A 19512-nucleotide genomic window follows, 5' to 3' on the forward strand; every position below is an offset into this window, starting at 1 on the left:
CAACCAAGTTTTTCCAGGGAAGAAGGGACAGATTGACTGAAGTACAGTTAAAGGAACTGGGAGTGATTAGCCTGAACCAGGGAAGGCTTGGGGTTATATGGGAACATCCTCAAGTGTCTGAAGGAACCTCACATCCTGGAGGTCCTTGGACAGATTAGGGCATTTGAAATCTGAGGTCAGTTACCGCGTAGGACATCTCATCTCTGCTGGTAATCGTCACTTACCAGTTGAAGGACAGTGGAAACTGACTGCCGCCTTCATCCTGTCCTGGGACAGGACATTTTCTTATTTGTGGCTGCTACACTGGGTTTCCTGAAGGTCGGTTCTGACTGTGTATCCTTTCTAAACACATTCACCCACCGCTGCTGTTTCTGGTCTGTTACGTTTCCTGTGTTAAAGCTAAGTCCACCGTGTCAGATCATCACGTTAAGCTGTCCCATTCTTTTCACTGCCCTCACCACCACAGCTCCCAGGCGCTGCCCCCACTCACAGACCTTGAGACCCGATACCAAGGTCTTCCCCTCCACTCCCATTCCTGCCAGCGACCTGGAACATCTCACCATCCACCTCGATGGAGGATCCAGCCCACGGCATAGCTCAGCCTCCCCTCCTCTGACTCTGTCCATGGCCTAAATTTTCTCTACCTCTTAGGTCTAATATTGGAACATTGCAACTTCTGGCCCCCAGCTTGCTTGCTGTTCTCTCAATGTTCTAATGAGCTCAAGGTATCTTGCTCTTTTAGCTCAAAGAAACTTTCATTCCCTGGTTCCTTTCATTGGCTTGGCTATCGGCCGCCATCTGCTCCTTCCTTTTCTCCCCAGCCATCCTTCTTTGCTGAAGGACCCCTTCCATTCCCTTGCTCCCTGCCGTGTTCGGCTGGAGAAGGAAAATCACACAGTGACGAAGATGAGGGCTACCCAGAGTCATGGGTGCAACTCAGCGGGGCCCTCGCAGTTCCCATCAGTTCTTCCCCTGGTCTTGGGGCAGCTTCTCCCGTTGTTCCCATCAGCTGCTCCAAACCATTATCACATGCCTCAAGCCCCCACTTCTGAGTCTCAGCAGATGACATGTCTCCTCTTCTGAAAAAGTTCATGCTTTTAGACACGATGGCTGTATCAGTCAGAGGTCTTTGTTACAAACAACGGAATCCAATCTCCTGTTGAATGCCATGTGTGTTAGAAGTTATTTTGCAGTTCAGAGGATCTTTGGAAGGACCTGAGGGCCCTTGGAATCTCGGTTCCAACAAGGCCACGTGGGCTGTGATAGTAAACACTGATGTTGGGATCCGAATCTTAGCACACCCCATGTACTAATGATGCTCACAACCGGGAGTCAGAAGTTCTGGTCCTGTTGTGTTTGAAGAGATAGACACTCCTCTCTTTCATGTGTCAGAATATGGAATCCGCATGTACCTACCTCATGCCGCTCCCCTCTGAGTCAACATCTCGTGTAGAAGTATCTGACTGATGGGAGCTAGATTCACAAGCATGTATCTTAGCAGCAAGGGGTCCCAGGAGAATGAGTTCTGGTTTCTACCTTGTGGAGGCAAGATTCATCATGCGGGGAGTTCCCCAAACACAAGAGGAATGATCAGAAAAGACACTTGGCAGCCACCGATATGATAAATGGCTCCTGTGATCTCTTTCACCTTCTTACCCACCTACCTGAAATTTATCTACCTCCAGATCCATTCATCTCTTCCTTCTTCCAATCACTAAGCCTATTACGCCCAATATTTTCAGGTCATCTCCCACCCAAGTACTAACAGGCCCGACCCTCCTTAGCTTCCAAGATCAGATGCAATCAAATGCATTCAGGGTGGTATAGCGCTGGGGTGCCTCTGGTTTTGAAGGTCACCTTCTTTATTTCTACACCTAACTGCAACCCTTTCTCCTTTTTCCGTGTCCTCTATCTATTATACCCTCTCCTTTCTATGTTCTGAATCTGCCTTGATGAAAATCACCCAAAATCAATGCATATATTCAAGCTTCTTCCATCCCCACATCCACCCCAGACTCCCTCAACTTGCTCTCCCCTACTTGTTGAGCTAAGTTCTTGAGATAATAAATCAATCATTTCCATCAACTATTCCCTTCACCCTATTGCCATCAGGCTCTGATCCACTCCTGGATGCCTCCAACCCTGCCTTTGCCGAAACCGCTCTTATTATGGTGAACAAATATCCACCAGTTTAAGCCCAAACGAACACATATTAATCCCCATTTCACAGTGCCAAGCTGCTGCTTTTGACCCAGGAGACGCCTCCTCCTTCTGGAGACCTCCTACTCCATTAGCACCTTTGAATGACCTGCTTTCCTGTTCTTCCTTATCTTTTTAATCCGTCCTTCTCTGCTTCTTCATGGGCTGTTCATCTTCCACCTTCTATTTAAATGTTGGGGTTCCTAAGTCTCTGAGTCCCCTGGTTCTAACAGCTCTCATGGATTCTGCTTGGGTAATCTCAGCTACGTGCATCTTTTGAACCCACATGTATGTGGATGTCCCCTAGTCTGTACTGCTAGTCCAAACCTGTTCCCTGCAATTTGGACTCTGACAGTAAAATGCCCGATGCCTGTCACTTGAACATAAGATGTGAGCTCTCAGCGTACACACAAGGTTAACATTTCTCTTTCATCCTAACCTCTTTTAGTTGCTGATTCCAGCCAGTCCCTTGAGTTATTCTTGCCATTTCCCCCTCCTTTACTTCCCCCCCATCCTATTTTAATCCTGATCAGGTCATGCCAGTTCTAATGCCCAAGTAGCTCTCAAGTTCATCACAGCCTGTCCAGCTGGCTGTCATTGGTCAAAGGTCTCATCATCTCTTTCTGAACTTCTAACTGGTCTCCTTTCTTCCCATCTTATCATCTCTAAATCCATCCTCTATGTAGCCACAGGAAAGGATATACTAACAGTGCTGCTACACCTCGAAACCCATCGCTGACCCCCAGGGCACTTCCTGCCTCTCCAGCTGCATCCCTCACACTATGTGCCCATCATTTTGGCCTCAACAGCGCTGATGATTTACCTAGTATTTCTCGCCCCCCTGGTGGCTCAAATGGTAAAGAATCTGCCTGCAATGCAGGAGACCCAGGTTCAATCCCTGGGTCAGGAAGACCCCCTGGAGGAGGGAATGGCAAGCCCGTCCAGTATTCTTGCCTGGGAAATCCCACGGACAGAGGAGCCTGGCGGGCTACAGTGGTCCGCACTGAGAGAATAACACTTTCAACTTTTGCCTTTTCATGCCAATTTTGGCTTTTCCGTCTTTGTATACACCATCTCTTCTGTCCGGAATGTTCTGTCCTTTGTCCTCTCTCACTGCCACTTCGCCGCCCCCTGCCCCCCCTCCCCACACCAAAGACCATTGCTGAAGTCTTCCCTATCCTTTCACGCTCAGCTCAGCATCTGCGCCTCCACAAAGCCTTTCGGGCCTCTCCTCCTCCACTGCAGAGTTAGGTCCTCTTTGCCTGCTCGCATAACGCCCGTGTATGCTTCTCAAAACACTCAATGTTTTACACCATCAGGCTAGAATATGACTGTAACTTTCTTAAGGGAAATATTGGTCTCACTCTTTGTTGTACCCGCAGAGCCCGGGTAAAGTACCTGACAGCTAGTAGGCACTTCATTAATGTCTGAGAAATCAGTGATCTATTGGATCACCTTTACACACCCTAGAGTTTTGGTGCTGAGTTGCTAACATTCTCACGTTCCCCATCACCGCCCTGATAGCATATGGAAAATGGCTCTACACTTGACCATCTACGGTTGAGATTTACCATGCTACCTAAACACTCCTCTGAAGGTACTTTAAAAGCTAAGTTCACACGAGTGCCCCGTCAGCATCATAGCATGGCAGAATGAACGCCACTCTTTGTCTGAAATCACAAAGCAGACCTCACACTGAGCTGTGGGCACAGCGGATGTTCAGAGGATGTCTGAGGTTGTCAGGCAGAGTAAGAAAGAAGCCTCGCCAAGTGAGAGGCAAGTATCTGATGTGTTGCAATCCTTGGGCTGAAATTAGAGCAGGTGAGAACTTAAGAGATTAACTGGCTGCTCTTGAGAAGAGCTGCGACCATCCGCCCACGACTTCAGGATCTTTTGATCTCAGCCTGTGGAACGACACAGGTTCTTACTGTTTTGTTAAACTCACGGGGAAATCAGTCGAGCCACTTTCTCCCCCTCCCTGGGGACACACCAGCTCTTGGAGGCCACCATTCCCACCCTCCTGCACCGCCACCAGGGACTGCCCTCCACCTGGCATGATGGCAGCTTATTCCCCGTGGCTCGGAGTCCCCCTTCTCCCAGTGGTTGGTCCCAGGTGATAGAGGCGCCCCTGGGGCTGGCATCTCGTGTGGCTGTGTCTTTGGCAGGGAACTGAGTTCATCAGAGGACACAAGGCACTGTCCCCCCCTTTCTGGAAGTAGTGAGCTAGTCATTAACTAGAATACCTACGTTTCCGGGAATGACTGCTGGCAGGCTGAACGCTCTTCTCTTGAGAAGTGGCCCATGATTGCAAGAGGGGTGACAGTTGGCAGCAGAATAAAGACTGGCAGGTGGAGGGAGGCGTGGGACCCCACGAAGGCTCATCTTGGCTGTAACAGAGAAAACGGGGCTGAGGGCCCGGCGTTCCTCTCTCCAGCCCGCCCTTACCTATGGAGCCCAAGAGTCCACGATTCTATAGAGCCATTAAACTTGAGAGGTAGACAACTAACTAGCCTGAAAATCTGAGTTAAATGTGATTAAGGACATATGCAACGAATCTGCAAGTTCCAACAAACATCTCCACAGATTTACAAGAAAGATTTATAAGATTTATGTAAGAAGAATACATGGGGAAGAATCTGAAGATACCGATTACCTGGTTTGTCCAGCCCATGACAGAGTTTATCCAGTTGTTAATCTAGTTCTTTTTCTTTTCATAAATCAGACACCTGATGGTTTGAGGTTCAAGTGTGAATGATTCAAGACTGGAAATACCGGTTGTGTCAGTCGGACCAGTGCTGTGTTCCTATAATCACTTAACATTTTTTTCCTTCTTAAAGATCAATCTGAAATCCAAAGCCAGGCCAGTTATAGTGAGCAGTGATGTTTCAAATAAGCAGTCACTTATCAGCAACAGTAGTTTGCTGGAGCCTACGAACAAGGGTGGGACTTTCCCAGTGGCTCAGCAGTAGAGAATCTGCTTGCAATGCAGGAGCCACAGAAGACATGGGTTCAATTCCTGGGTCTGGAAGATCCCCTGGAGGAGGGCATGGCAACCCACTCCAGTATTCTTGCTTGGAGAATCCCATGGACAGAGGAACCTGGTGGGCTACAGTCCATGGAGTCACAAAGAGTCAGATATGACTGATTCGACTTAGCATGCACAAGGGTCTGGGCAGATCTAAAGTCCTTCTGCAGTTTCTTGTGAGGAGGCACCTGGATGAATTTCAGAGCTCCTCTGATGTCTGCCAAAGTCAGTGATGCCGGATCCAGGCCCCAAGGCACAGCAGTGATGAGCAAGAGGCAGGTGATGGTGAGGCTTCAGGGACCAGATCCCCTGATGGGTTTTTGACGCTTGAAGAGCCTTCGCACAGCCACTGCCTGTCCCCAACACATCCCCTAACCCTTCCCAGGGGAGAGCTGCAAATGCACCGCACCCGTGTGCCACTGAACTATTTGAATGGTTCTGTTACAGGTTGCCAGGATCTGATCCAGCAGTCAGAACCTATGTGCCAAGTGCTAGCCTGTCCTAAGCACGGTGCCAGGTAGGGGGATAGGTTAAAAATCAAGAAGACAGGCTTCTGCCCTCGGGTTTTCAGAGCAGTGGGGAGGATATTGTTCCCCAGCTGAACACGACAAAGATTCCAAGTAGATTTCCATGAGGCTCCTGTAGCAAACGACCAGGATTATTGGGGTAAAAACATAACTCAGGTTTTTAAATTTTTTTAAAAAAATTTTATATCAGAGTATAGCTGATTAACAATGGTGTGATAGTTTCAGGAGGACAGCAGAGGGACTCAGCCATACACATGCATGGATCCATTCTCCCTCAGACTCCCCTCCCATCCAGGCTGCCACACATCATTGAGCAGAGTTCCCTGTGTCAACAGGAAGACTTGTTCATTCATCACTCAAGGTTGTTTTTTTAAAACATTTATTGATTTGATAGATTTATGGTTGTGCTGGGTCTTCCCTGTTGAGCAGGCTTTTCTCTAGGTGTAGAGAGTGGGGGCTGCTCTCTGTTGCAGGACGGGGGCTTCTCATTGTTCTCTTGTTGCAGAACACAGTCTGTAGGGTGCGCGGGCTTCAGCAGCGGCACTCGTGGGCTTAACCGTTGTGACTCTCGGGCTCCAGAGCACAGGCTCGGTAGTTGTGGCTCACGGACTCAGTTGCCCCGCAGCACGGGGGATCTTCCCGGACCAGGGATTGAACCCGTGTCTCCTGCACCGGCAGGCGGATTCTGGACCACTGAGCGACCAGGGGAGCCCATCGCTCAGGCTTTAAGGGTCCCGCTCAGCAGCTGCTCTCCTGAAAGGCCCAGTAGCCGCAGAAACATCCCAGGGTTGATTCAGGAATGCAACGCCCGGGGGAGGCGGCGTTTCTCTTTGTCTCCCTCAGGCCCCGGGCCCCTTCCTCCCTCCCCCTGGCTCTCCCGTTGCCCTCTGTGCACGGAGACTCAGATGGAGAATCCCGACCCGGTGACTGCGGTCTGTGCCCTCCATCCCGGAGGCTGTCTGCCTTGAGGGTCTGGGTCTGGGCTCTGGGTCATGCAGGGCAGGAAGAGAACAGATCATAAACGCGTGTGGACAGAAGTGGCGTGTCCGGGGATGTAGCAGATACCAGACTGTCACCCCTCACCTTTTCTTTTCTCCAGCTGATTCATTCAACTGGATGTGTCTTGAGGAAAAGGGTTCCGAGACCACTGTCCCATGTATTCTTTTGTGTTTTTTGATGTATTCTTTTGTGGTTTTTTTTTAAGATCATTTTTTTTATTGTTGTTGATGCAGATATTTTTTAAAGTCTTTATTGAATTTGTTGCAACATACCTTCTGTTTTATATTTCGGTGTTTTGGCTTCGAGGCACATGTGGGATCTTAGCTCTCCAACCAGGGGTCCGACTCTCACCCTCCACCATCCCCCACATTGGAAGGTGAAGTCTTAAATGGACCACCAGGAAAGTCCATGAACTGGTGTGTTCTTTAAGAAACAATTCAGGTAGCCTTCAGATAGCATGTGTACTGTGTGCCAGGCCCCATACATCTCATAGCTAAACTCTCTGCGGTCTCCATGTTACAGATGATGAAGCTGAGCCAGAGAGAGGTTGCTTACCCAGGATCACACGGCTGAACAGTGGAAGAGCCAGGAAACTGATTCACCACGGACTCCTAAGTCTGTGTCCTTAACCATTACAGGTTCTGGCGTCCTGGGATGAAAAAGGATTGGGCGTCCTCTTTGTCTCACTCCTCTTGAATCTGTGTCAACCACCCGGCCAACTGAAGTATGCTTGGCATCCACAGGAACCAATGGAGCTGCAGCAGTGGTCTTGAGTCAACATGCATGACCGTGAGCCAGTCACGGTGTGAGCATCTGGTGTAGCGTGCACCTTCCAGGCCTGTGAGTCTGCAAGCGAAGTTGTCCAACCGGCTTATCCACTGACCTTGTACAGGCAAGCGATTTTTAAGGTGTCTCTGTACTTTTCTTAGCTTCCTTGAATAACAGTGTTATTTCAGTGGTTATGAAACATGTTTTGAAAATTATTCTTTGATTTAAATCCTTTAAGACGTCACGAATGAAGCCAGGTCAGTTTCTAGAATCATTGCACAATCTGTTGCCTTTGAAAAGTGCACTTCATGATTTGGATTATGGGATAGTCCATCAGTATCATGCTTTTAATGGAGAAGGAAATGGCAACCCGCTCCAATGTTCTTGCCTGGGAAATCCCATGGACAGAGGAGCCTGGAGGGCTACAAATCCACGGGGTTTCCAAGAGTTGGGCAAAACTTAGCAATTAAACAACAACATCATGCTTTTTAAAGGGAAGCCAGTGTCTGAAAATCATAAGCAGATTTACATAAAAATCTCCTGCTTCTTGACCTCCTTGGGAAGCACATCTATCTGTCTTGGGTTTTTATTTGATCGTTTTAGGTGCATCTGCCTTGTTGCTACATCTAGATTTTAAACTCTTTAAGGATACATCAAGACGGCTGGGGATGTAGTATGTGTAATACCTAATAAATATTATTGCAAAACTGAACAGAAAATATATAGGTACTAACTAATCATTAGGTACTAAAAATCAAGGCCTCAATTTTTATAAATTGCAGAATTAATTTTAAAAACAAATATTCTCTTTCACTGCCCAAGGGACCACAGATCTCCTTTTCTATTTGTTTTACAGTTAGAACTAGATGACCCATCTAATTCTAAATGACCCATCTAGATGACCAAGATTGTGAATATAATGGAGTAGTTATTGTAAAAAGAGACCTTTTTGCTTTTATGATTTTATTTATTTTCGGCTGTCCCGGGTCTTCATCGCTGCGTGGGCTTTTCTCGAGTCGTGACAAACAGGCTGCTCTGTAGTTGCCGGGTTGCAGTGGCTTCTCTTGGGGAGCCCCGGCTCTAGGGCACGCGGGCTTCAGTAGCTGTGGCCCGTGGGCTCCGGGTTTTCAGAGACTGGTTTCCCTTTCAGAAGCATGGCACCTGCTGGCCTGCCCCGGGAGGTCCCCTGGTGGAGAAGAGGTCAGAGCGAGTGCTTCCTGCGGACAGCAGGCTCCAGACAGGGGGCAGAGCCAGGCCTGGGGGTGCCCTGCGCCTTCCCCCGCCCCCCGCACCCCCACTTCCCCGTCAGCAATCACTCCTCCCCTCTGAACATACTGCCTGAGCTGCGCTTGGTCATTCAGTTGTTTCCAACTCTTTTCGACCCTATGGACTGTAGCCCGCCAGGCTCCTCTGCCCATGAGGATTCTCCAGGAAAGAACACTGGAGTGAGTTGCCATGCCCTCCTCTGGGCATCTTCCTGACCCAGGGATCGAACCCAGGTCTTCTCCCACATTGCACGTGGATTCTTTACCATTTGAGCCACCAGGGAATCCCGAACGCACTCCCCACTGTTCCATTATTATTTATTTACTGAATTCCTTCCTATTTGGGTAAACGGGGAGTCTTGTCGCACTTCCCCAACAGAAGCGGGGCAGAGATGGGGACCCAGGAAGCAGTCCTGTGTCACACGGCTCCACGTGTCCCGCCTGCAGGAGGGCCAGTGGTCCTCTGGGCTCGGAGCTCTCATGTCCACTACGGCACAGCCCCCTTCGCCAGGCTGTCTGACCTTTTGGATAATGGTGGTGTAGGTCCTGGGGGCACTGAGGCGAGTTTCCCACCGAAAACTTGGAAATTAGGAAAACTGCTTCTGCAAGAGACGAGACACAGTCTATGGCCATACCACCCTGAACGCGCCTGATCTCGTCTCATCTCAGAAGCTAAGCAGGGTCGGGCCTGATTAGTAATTGGATGGGAGAGATGACACAGATACATCATCTGAAAGACAAAGAACTACCAGGCTGGCAGTAAGTTGACTGAGTAAGCAGCCAGCCCTGGGCTGTCCAATATGGTGGCCACATGTGGTGGTTTAAGTCAACATTAATCAAAAGACAAAATAAAAAATTCGGTTCCCGGTTTCACTTGTCCCATTTCAAGTGTTTGAGAGACCACGTGGCCCGTGGCCATTACTTTAGACAGGGCAGATCAAGGGCGCTTCCATCATCAGAGAAGGCTCTGATGGTCAGCGCTGAGCTGGAAAGGCCTCCGTGAACCCGTCCAAGAGCTGGTCGGCTGGCGGATCTGCAGGCGGTGGAGTCTCAAGTTAAATGCTGGCCGCGAGGCTGCGTCTCTCTGGGTCCTGGGAGAAGTCAGATGGCCCTTGAAGGGTTAATGGAAGAGACTTCAGTAAGCAGATTATTGACAAAGATAGATCTACACTGACCCAAGATGCTTGACCCAGGTGAAGCATCCAGAGCTTTCGGACAGCGGGAAACTCGCACCACACTTCTGCAGGGAGGCCCGTGAGGAGAGGACGTCTTTGGGCCCCATAGCCGCTGCTGGATTCATGATGGCCTTGACGTGGGCAGTTGGAGGAAACACTGGACTCTTCCTGTCCTTCATCTGTCTTGCCAGTGCCTCTGGCTGGCATCCAACTGGAAGCCTGCAGGCATGAGAGCCTGGAGGTCCAGGCAGGCTCGGGATCAGAGCGGGGCAGAGAAGCAGGAGAAGGGAAACTGGGGGCCAGGAGAGGGGCCAGCACTCCCTCCAGCGCTGCCTGCGGCCGAGGCGATCGGACCTGGCCCCGCGTGTTCCAGGCTTCAGGTGGGGGTCCTGACGCCGAGAAGGATGCCGGAGGGCTGTAGCCATGCTGCCGATGGTGTGGTTTCCACAGGGGTCTGTCTACAGAGGAAAGACCGTCCACGGCCTGTGGTTCTCATGCCTGTTCGTGGGGCAGCTTTTTTTTCTTGAATCTTTTAAAAAATTTGTTTTTAACTGAAGGATAATTGCCTGGCAGTGCTGTGCTGGTTTCCACCAGATATCAACATGAATCAGCCGTAGGTTTGCCCATGTCCCTTCCTACTGCGGGGCGGTTTTCCCTCCCGCTGGGAATGAACGTATCCGCAGTTTGAAACGCCTGGCTGAGTGTCTATGCAGTCCCCGGGCCAGGGAAAATTTACTAAGTGACGGGCATGGCCCTGTGAAAGCTGTTGGGAAACTCCCCTGAGAAGGACTCCAAAACGTCACGTGGGCTTAAGGACAAACATTTAAATTCCTAAAATAGCATCTGCCCCGCGGAACTGCTGAGAGGGTTCCGACACGTGACTTACGCGAAGCCCCTGGCAGGCCAGGGAACACAGAAGCGCCTTTGCGCACATTCACCTGATGACACCTGGTGACCGTCCGTGACGCCTGCCACGTTCTGGGCTTGTTCGAGGCTCCAGGGATGGAGCCGGAGCTAAACAGACGACATGTCCTGCCCTCATGGGGCTTGCGCAGGGGAGAAGGGTGGTAGCCGTATAGATAAATATACTATATGCTCTGATAGACAGCAGTAAGTGCTGAGGGCAAAAATAATGTCAGGAACAGAGATCCAAGGAGGGGGGTGCTTTTATATAGAGATGGGGTGGCCAAGGAAAGCCTTCCTCCAACTGTGGAGTCAGGGGAAAGCCAAAGGAACATGAAGGAACAGTCACAGAGATGTCTACGACAGTGGGGGAGCTTGACGGGGCCCTGGCGGGGGTGTCCTGACTCTCTGGGGAAGGGGGGAGGGTGTCAGAATGATGAGGGCAGGTGAGAGGCTGGGTGGACGAGGTCAGAGCCGTCGGGGGAGGCAGGTGGAAGATCGCCCAGCCTCTCTGTGAACTGGTGCTCGTGGCGTTGCCATGTGTCAGCTCTGATTCACCCACCCTCACAGGCAGGACTGGATTCCCTTCTTTACTTTGAGTTCCCTCTGACCTAAGAGGCTCGCTCAGAGCACTCTGGGAGCTGGACTCCTGACGTGTGTGTGTGTGTGTGTGTGTATGTGTAATATCTGTAGGTGTATTAACATAATGCACATGTGTGTATTAACCTGCTTTGCCAGCATAGTGCATCACTTCAAGTTGATACCCTGGGGATGCTGACTGATGGATGCAGAAATTCCCATGTGGTCTTAAATTCACTTAAAAAAAACACTCAATGATGTCCCTGTCCCAGTGTCATGAACTCTTGGAAAAGATAGCACAGCTTTTTAATTTGATAGCAGGAGCCACTTATCTGCACAGTAATAAAAATCCAGACCGTATCCTTCAGGAATGATATCTTAGTTCATCATTCAAGCAATAAAAGAAGACCAGAATAATTTTAGCGTCCGTTTAAGCTTTCAAGTAATCTTTGACCCAGGGCCAAAGCCATATTCAGCAGCCTGACAGTAGAAGCTGACTGTGTCAGCCGCCCGAGATTGATGGGCTCGGAGCTGGCAGGGCCGCGGGTGTGCGGCGGGCAGAGGGCCCTGACTCGCTGCTCACCTGTCCCCTGTATCTTTCAAAGGAATGACAGCCTGAGTGTTGCACTGTCCTAAGGACGTGATTGAAATTTCTCCCATAAACCAAAAGGAACAGGAAGTGTTTGCCCTTGAATCAAAACGAGGCTTCCTAGTTCCCCAAACACAAAGCAGGACCATGAAGCCAAACCAAAGCTCAATCTAGTTTCCAGTGATGCTCTTCTGTCTCTGGGGGTTCTGTGGTCCAGGGACTCCCTGTCTTCCCAGGATGTCTTTTTTTTTTATGTGGGTGTCTCTTCATGTGCCCTCTCTTCTCATCTCCTTCTCCTCCTTTGTCTAGTAGAACTCTGGTCTCCGTTCATTCGTATCCTGGTTTACATTTATCCCTTCATCTGCAGTCTCCCAGACAGATGTGAGGGCAGGCACCTTGTTGACGAGTCTACACACACCTTTGATAGTGCTGGGCATACAGTAAGTTCTTGCTGTTGTTTAAATCTAGATGTATTACTTATAGGTAATCATCTTGTTCAGTGGGAATTTGAGATGACTTATAGAAATATATAAAGGGCTCCCCGGTGGCTAAGTGGTTAATCTGCCTGCCAACGCAGACGATGCAGGCTCGATCCCTGGGTCAGGAAGATCCCCTGGAGAAGGAAATGGCAACTCTCTCCAGTTTTCTTGCCTGGGAAATTCCATGGATGGAGGAGACTGGCGGGCTACAGTCCCTGGGGTCGCAGAGTCAGACACGACTGAGTAACTAAACAGCAACATAGAAACGCAGAGTTCAGCAGGATGCTTTTGATGGGGCCATTGTGGAGGCAAATTAGAAACATGGGTCTTTATCCCGAGTAGGACTCTTCCACGAGCGTCCTCCCATGATCCAGCCTCCGATCGGCCTGAGCCCTGCCCTCCCTGAATCCACCGTTGGTGGGAAGGCAGCCCACCCCACGCCCCCTGATGCTTGACCTAAGCCCCTTATGCGTGCAGCCCCGGCCGCTCTCTGCAGTGGCTGCTTTGAGATAGAATGCTCACTATCATTTATTCAGTTTGGTTTCCAAGATGTTCCAAAAATGTTCAAGAATTTTTCTTCTTCTTCAGAACTGTGTCTGCAATTAAGGAAGTGAATAGTGATAGCTGGCAGGCCAAACCTTCTTGCCTTTCATTTTGATGTAGTTACTTAAGTCGCAAAGATCAAAGTACACTTTTCTAATTCAACTTTGCCCTGGTTTTAATTTCTCTTATTATGGCAGAAAAAGCGGAGCACATTCAGAAAGGAGATAGCCACCTGCTATCCCAACTTGTTAAGTATACTTTTTTGAACTTTCAGCTTCTGAGATTTTTACCTGTGGTAACAATAGAGACTTGAACTGTGCTTTGTTCGTTGAAGTTATTATGCAGTAATTCTAATATCTGCATAATATTCTTTCCATAATGTACCATGATCACTCTATTAGTTAGCACTCAAATTGCTTCCAGTCTTTCATCATTATAGATACTGCAGTGAGCAACTGTGAGCATCCGGTTTTTCTTATAGTTTGGATTATTTCCTTAAGATAGATTCCCAGAGGTAAGATTACGGGCCAAAGGGCTTTAATATTTTTATGATTCGTTGTAGATAGTGCCAAGTAACTTTCCAAAGGATTGGACAACTTTTCAAAGCCACCATTAATAGAGGAGGTAGTCAACCGTATAGCTTCCTGCCAACTCTGAAATCGCATTAAATCTGTAAATTAACAATGGGGGAAAATATTACTAAATTCAGACTGGTGATGAAGTAGTCTGTCTATTGCTATGTTGGTTGCTGTGCAGTTTTTCTTTCTTTTCTTTCTTTCTTTGTGTATATATATATGCATCAGTGGTATATAAGTATCTACGTACAACCGGATATAGTAAAGAAGACTCTGCTTTGGAGCACGAGTGTCCAGAGTGTCCCCCCAGGAGCCTGGCCACCCATGCTGGAGGGGAGGGGTGCAGGTACAGGTCTGTCCCCCGCGCCTCCCACCTCGGGAATCAAGGTGGGAACCTCTTGGCTGTGCACACAGGAACCGAGCCAGCCCAGCAGGTCACACCCGGGAACCCAGCGCAGCGTGGGGAGGGCGATCGGGTCGGAGCCGTTACCTGGCAGGTCTCCCAGGTAGCTCTCACTGAAGGGCTTCCTCGAATCACTCCCCAGAGGTCCCCCGAGATCTGGCATCGGTGGCTCCGGTACTGCTGTTTTGGAGCATGGAGGACCCTGGAGCGTGCGGCATTGCCGAGAGACCCCAGCGGTCCCCACCTCTGGCCTGGCCCGTCCCCGTAAGTCCGAGCTGTGGACTCCGACTCCAGGAGGTGCCTGTGCTGACTCACAGCCTGCCCTCGGGCACCGTGCACCGCAGGCCTGTGTGGACAGGAGTCGGCCCTGCCCAGGGGGCGTCTTCCGGTGCCAGAGCCCGGCACAGGCTTCTGAAATGGAGCCTGCAGAGGGCCTCCTGATGACCTCTCCTGGCCCTGCCAGGGACCATTCTGGGCTCCGGCCTCCCCAGGAACTCCCGTGCCATCCGTAGTCCTGTGGGCATCGCAGGTTCCCTGATATCATGAGATACACGTCTGGGTGAATGGGCATCTCTGGAGCAGGCTGGACCCTGGCAGTGCGGTGTCCAGGAGCCCCTGCCTGCCAGCTGGCCTCTCCCGGCCTGTCCCAGACTCAGGGGCAGCTCTCAGGGGGACAGTGCAGTCTTGTCCATCCCTGGGAACCCCTGCCCCGGGGCCCTCGCTCTCCTTCCCCGGCTTACATATGACCGGATGCTCGCGTCAGAGAGTCCCTGGGGCCACGCGCCCCTCCCATCTCCTTGCCTTCTTTGTGTTCCCTGACTGTCCTCCTGCTGTCTCCACCAAGTACGCCCTCCCCGGCAACAAATAAAACACAGTAACCCAGCGGCAGAGGTGGGGTTGCTAGGGGCTGATTGACTGGCGCACACGCGCGTCTCCTTTAGGTCACACCCGGCTGGAATCAGATGGGAGGGGATGTCAGATTCGCAGCATTAGCTGGCCGTTGCAAACTTATGGCGTGTCCTCAGGGAGGCGTCCCATAGACCTGACGAGGATCTGGGTCTCCATGATGTGTGTTCATGACCCACAGGTGCTTGTGGACGGATGAAGGTGAACGTGCTTCCTCGAGTCAAGTGCTAAACCGGGCTCTGCTGTCTGCTCTGGACCAAACACTGCGTTGGGGAGAGGAAGTCATTACCTAGATCTGAAGGGGGCGCTCTCCGACCACAGGCTTCTTCCCTGGTTTGCAGGGCCTCCGGGTGATGCAGGAAACTTTGAGCAGGGAGTGATGCAAAATGTTTCTACCCCCAGGAGCGCTGGTTATTAAGCTTGGGGGCACCCTGAGGTTGGAGGAGCCCCTGGGAGAACAACACAAGCAACATGAAGCCAGAAAAATCAGAGAAACCATCTTATGATAATGAAGATAACAGCCAAAATGCTGGTGCTCATTTGGTTTTTACCATATAATGTGCTGTGTTGAAAATATATCACCTAACTTAATCCTGCCAACCACTCTGTGAAATCATTATTCTCACTTCACAGACAAGCACCCTGGCCTCGGAGGGGTAAGTGATCTGCCCAGAGTCAGCAGCTGGGCGGTTGCCCCTCTGAGTCCCGTCCTGAGCGGCCGGAGGAACTGCCCTGGGCCTGGCTCTCACTGCTCAGCCCTGTGCCCTGGACAGGAGACTCCATTTACCATGTCCCGTGCTGCGTGTGAGGTGCCCGAAAGGACGAGAGGAAGCTGGGGGTCCAGTGCTGGCTGCCGGCTAAAGGATAAAGACCCCATCCTTTATCCTCGTCCGGGACCCTCCAGACCTTTCACTTTTTGAATTTGTCTTCCCCTCCTCCTCTTCAGCTGCTGGCCCAGTAAGCCCATGGGGGTAGAGGCCAGACATTGGGGCAAGGCGAGAGCTGCTGCCTCCAGGGAGGCACCTGGAGGAGGCTCGGGGCTGAATGGAGGGCACCGTGTGGGCCCGGGTGCCTTCCAGGGCCAGTGGCGCTCTGGCTGGGGTAGGTCCTCAGGCCCCAGCGCGTCTCTGGACCTTTCCTGCTTCCTTGGCCATTTCACCCAGAAAATCAAGAGAAGAGCACTGCCAATTTCCACCCGCTGTCTTTGGCTGACCTTGTACCCTCAGGACAGATCCCACCCCCTTCCGAGAGCCTGGTGCCAAGCTCCACATGTCACTTCCTTTCTCACTGATGTCCCCAGCTGAGGAATGATCATGTTCAGAAAGATCAACTAGTTTTGCCTGTATCCAGCTGTTAAATGTCAGAACTGGGATTTGAACCCAAATCTTCCTGACTTTCCTTGGAAGAAAAGCTATGACCAACCTAGACAGCATGTTAAAAAGCAGAGACATTATTTTACCAACAAAGGTCCATCTAGTCAAAGCTATGGTTTTTCCAGTGGTCATATATGGATGTGAGAGTTAGACCATAAAGAAGGCTGAATGCCGAAGAATTGATGCTTTTCAACTGTGGTGCTGGAAAAGACTCTTGAGAGTCCCTTGGACTGCAAGGAGATCCAAACAGTCCATCCTAAAGGAAATCAATCCTGAATATTCATTGGAAGGACTGATGCTGAAGCTGAAACTCCCATACTTTGGCCACTTGATGTGAAGAACTGACTCATTGGAAGAGACTCTGATACTGGGAAAGACTGAAGGTGGGAGGAGAAGGGGACGACAGAGGATGAGATGGTTGAATGGCATCACCGACTCGATGGACATGAGTTTGGGTAAACTCCGGGAGATGGTGAAGGACAGGGAGGTCTGACGTGCGGCACTCCATGGGGTCACAAAGAGTCGGACACAACTGAGTGACTGAGCAACAAGAACTCCCTGACTTCAAAGCTCACGTCCTTTACATTACCCCAGGCTGACATTTAGACCCGCTCAGGCTAGAGGGACAGAGGAAGAAAAGGAGCAGAGTTATATGGAATCCAACCTTTAAAGTTACTTTCGGTGGTCTGTCCTTGCCTTTTCTTTCAAGGCTGAGATTACCCAGCCACTGGAAATAGGACTTACTCTATTTTTTTCTTTACCATTGAAAAAATTGAATTATAGTTAATTTACAGTGTTGTGTTAGTTTCAGGTATATAGCAAAGTGACTCGGTTATAAGTTTATGTATATATCTATTCTTTTTCAGATTCTTTTCCATTATAGGGTATCACAAGATATATAGATCCCCGTGCTATACGGTGAGTCCTTGCCGTTTATTTTATATATAGCAGTGTGTATCTGTTAATCTCAAGCTTATAATTTATCCACCCCTCCTTCTCCTTTCTTAACCATAAGTTTGATTTACCTAATATTTGTAAAAATATGTGTTTGTCTGACTTACTGAGTTTGATCATCTCTAGACCCATCCATGTTACCACAAATGGCATTATTTCATTCTTTTTTTATGGTTGAGTATTATTCTATTGTGTATGTGTATAGTTGTTATTTACTCACTGTGTCTAAATATATATGTACTATATATATATAGTTGTTTAATCCTATGTATTTAATATATACTATTATATTTTATATATTATAATTTATTTTATTTATATAAAATATAATTTAAATCCTATTTTATATTTATATATTATTAATAAACTATATTAATATTTAATTATATATATATAGTTGTTTAATCATTAAGTCATGTCTGACTCTTTGACGACCCCATGGACTGTAGCCCGCCAGGCTCCTCTGTCCATGGAATTTCCCAGGCAAGAACACTGGAGTGGGTTGCCATTTTCTTCTCCAGGGGATCTTCCTGGACCAGAGATGGAACCTGTGTCTCCTGCATTAGTAGGATTCTTTACCACTGAGTCACCAGGAAAGCTGGTGTATGTATACACACACACACACACACACACACACACACACACACACACACACACACACACACACACTACATCTTTATCCATTCATCTTGGACACATCTCATTAAGTAATGCCATGGAACCTGAGGGAGGTTCCCGATCCTTCTGGAGAAATGAAGTGGTGTAGTAGTCTGGGAGGCAGGGGAAGGTATTGAGAACACGGGGACTTCACAGGAATCTCAGCCTCTGAGGAAACTTTCAGTAACCGTGGAAGGACCTTAGATTTCCCAAATGTGCCTTTGAGAGCCAAAGATCCTTTGTTTGAAAGAACTCCAACACTTTCCCTCCCCAACCCACTGTTCTCACGCGTTCCCAGCCCTGCGTTTGGGGGAGATTTTGTTATTGTCGCTGTCCTTAGGAAATCCGTGCTACTGAAAAGGCTAACTGGAGCAGGGCCGGGTGTGGATGCGGAGGTCAACACCCGCCTTCAGCCCCTGCGCGGGGACCCAGCGGCAGCAGGGAGTAACCGGCTGCTCCAGCAGGCCGCGCTGTAGGCCTCCGGGACCAGCGGCGCGTCCTGCAGTCGCGAAAGCAATCTCCGGGTTTGTTCAAGGACGGGGTCGCTGCCCGGGGGTTTATCCTGGGACCCAGCAGGCAGACGTGTCATCCTTCTACAGACAGTGCACTCAGTAAGGGCCCCGCGGGGACGGGTGCCCGCGGCCCTCTTGGGGCTGCCGTCCTGGGGCGGGAAGGGCAGTGAACCCTTCCCTCCTCTGGTGCCCAGAGGAGAATCGCCGGGACTCCAGAGATGCTGCGTGGGCAGAAACTGCGCTAACCGGGGAACGACAGAGGAGCCGGGTAATCCAAACAGCTTCAGTGCGAGCGGAGCCCCTGGAGATGCCGTGGTTCTTGATCAGAGGTTCGCTTCAGAGTCACCCTGGGAGCAAAATTAGCATCCCTGGCCCGAGCCCCTGCGCGCTGGGGGGCGGTCCGGGTGAGCTGCGGAGTCTGTGTCCTCAGCCTCCAGGGCGATCCGCCGAGGGCTCCTGGCAGCTCTGCAAAGGTACCCCCGTGGTGTCATCCTTGGCCCTCAGTTAGTGCGGGAGACAGATCACAGCTAGTGAGCTTCCACTCTTCCGAGTCAGTTTCCTCATCTGTAAAATGGGCCAAGTGGCAGAGAAGGGCTAGTTGCTCAAGCCCAGAGACCAGACTTGAGCTACAAGGAGGGCCCAGAGCTCCTGGTGTTGCTCCCCCTACCCCCTACCTCCATTCCCCCAAAGAAGCTGGGGGACCTAGTGAAAAGGCATGTCATTGCTGATGAGAGCCGTGCCTTCCCCAGTGACAATCATAATATAATGATGTCAGCAGGATGAGCTTGGGCCTTTCTTCGAGGCTGGAAAGTATTAGGAAAAGGGAGCCTCTTCCGTTTTAAAACTAGACATTTAATTTCCAAATACATGGGATTTTCTTTAAAGTACCTTTAATATTAAATTCTCACTGTGATACTAATTTCTCATTTAAATGCTTTCTTCTCTGCAATCACCCTCTATTTTTTTCAGCCTATCTTTATTGAGGCTTTGATGGCTAATTGAAGATCTCTCTTGGTAAATGTCACATGGCACTTTAAAACATGTGGGTTAGTTTCAAATATCTTTTGATATTGATTTTCAA

Source organism: Cervus canadensis, chromosome 31 (assembly GCF_019320065.1).
Source record: "Cervus canadensis isolate Bull #8, Minnesota chromosome 31, ASM1932006v1, whole genome shotgun sequence".
NCBI lineage: Eukaryota > Metazoa > Chordata > Mammalia > Artiodactyla > Cervidae > Cervus > Cervus canadensis.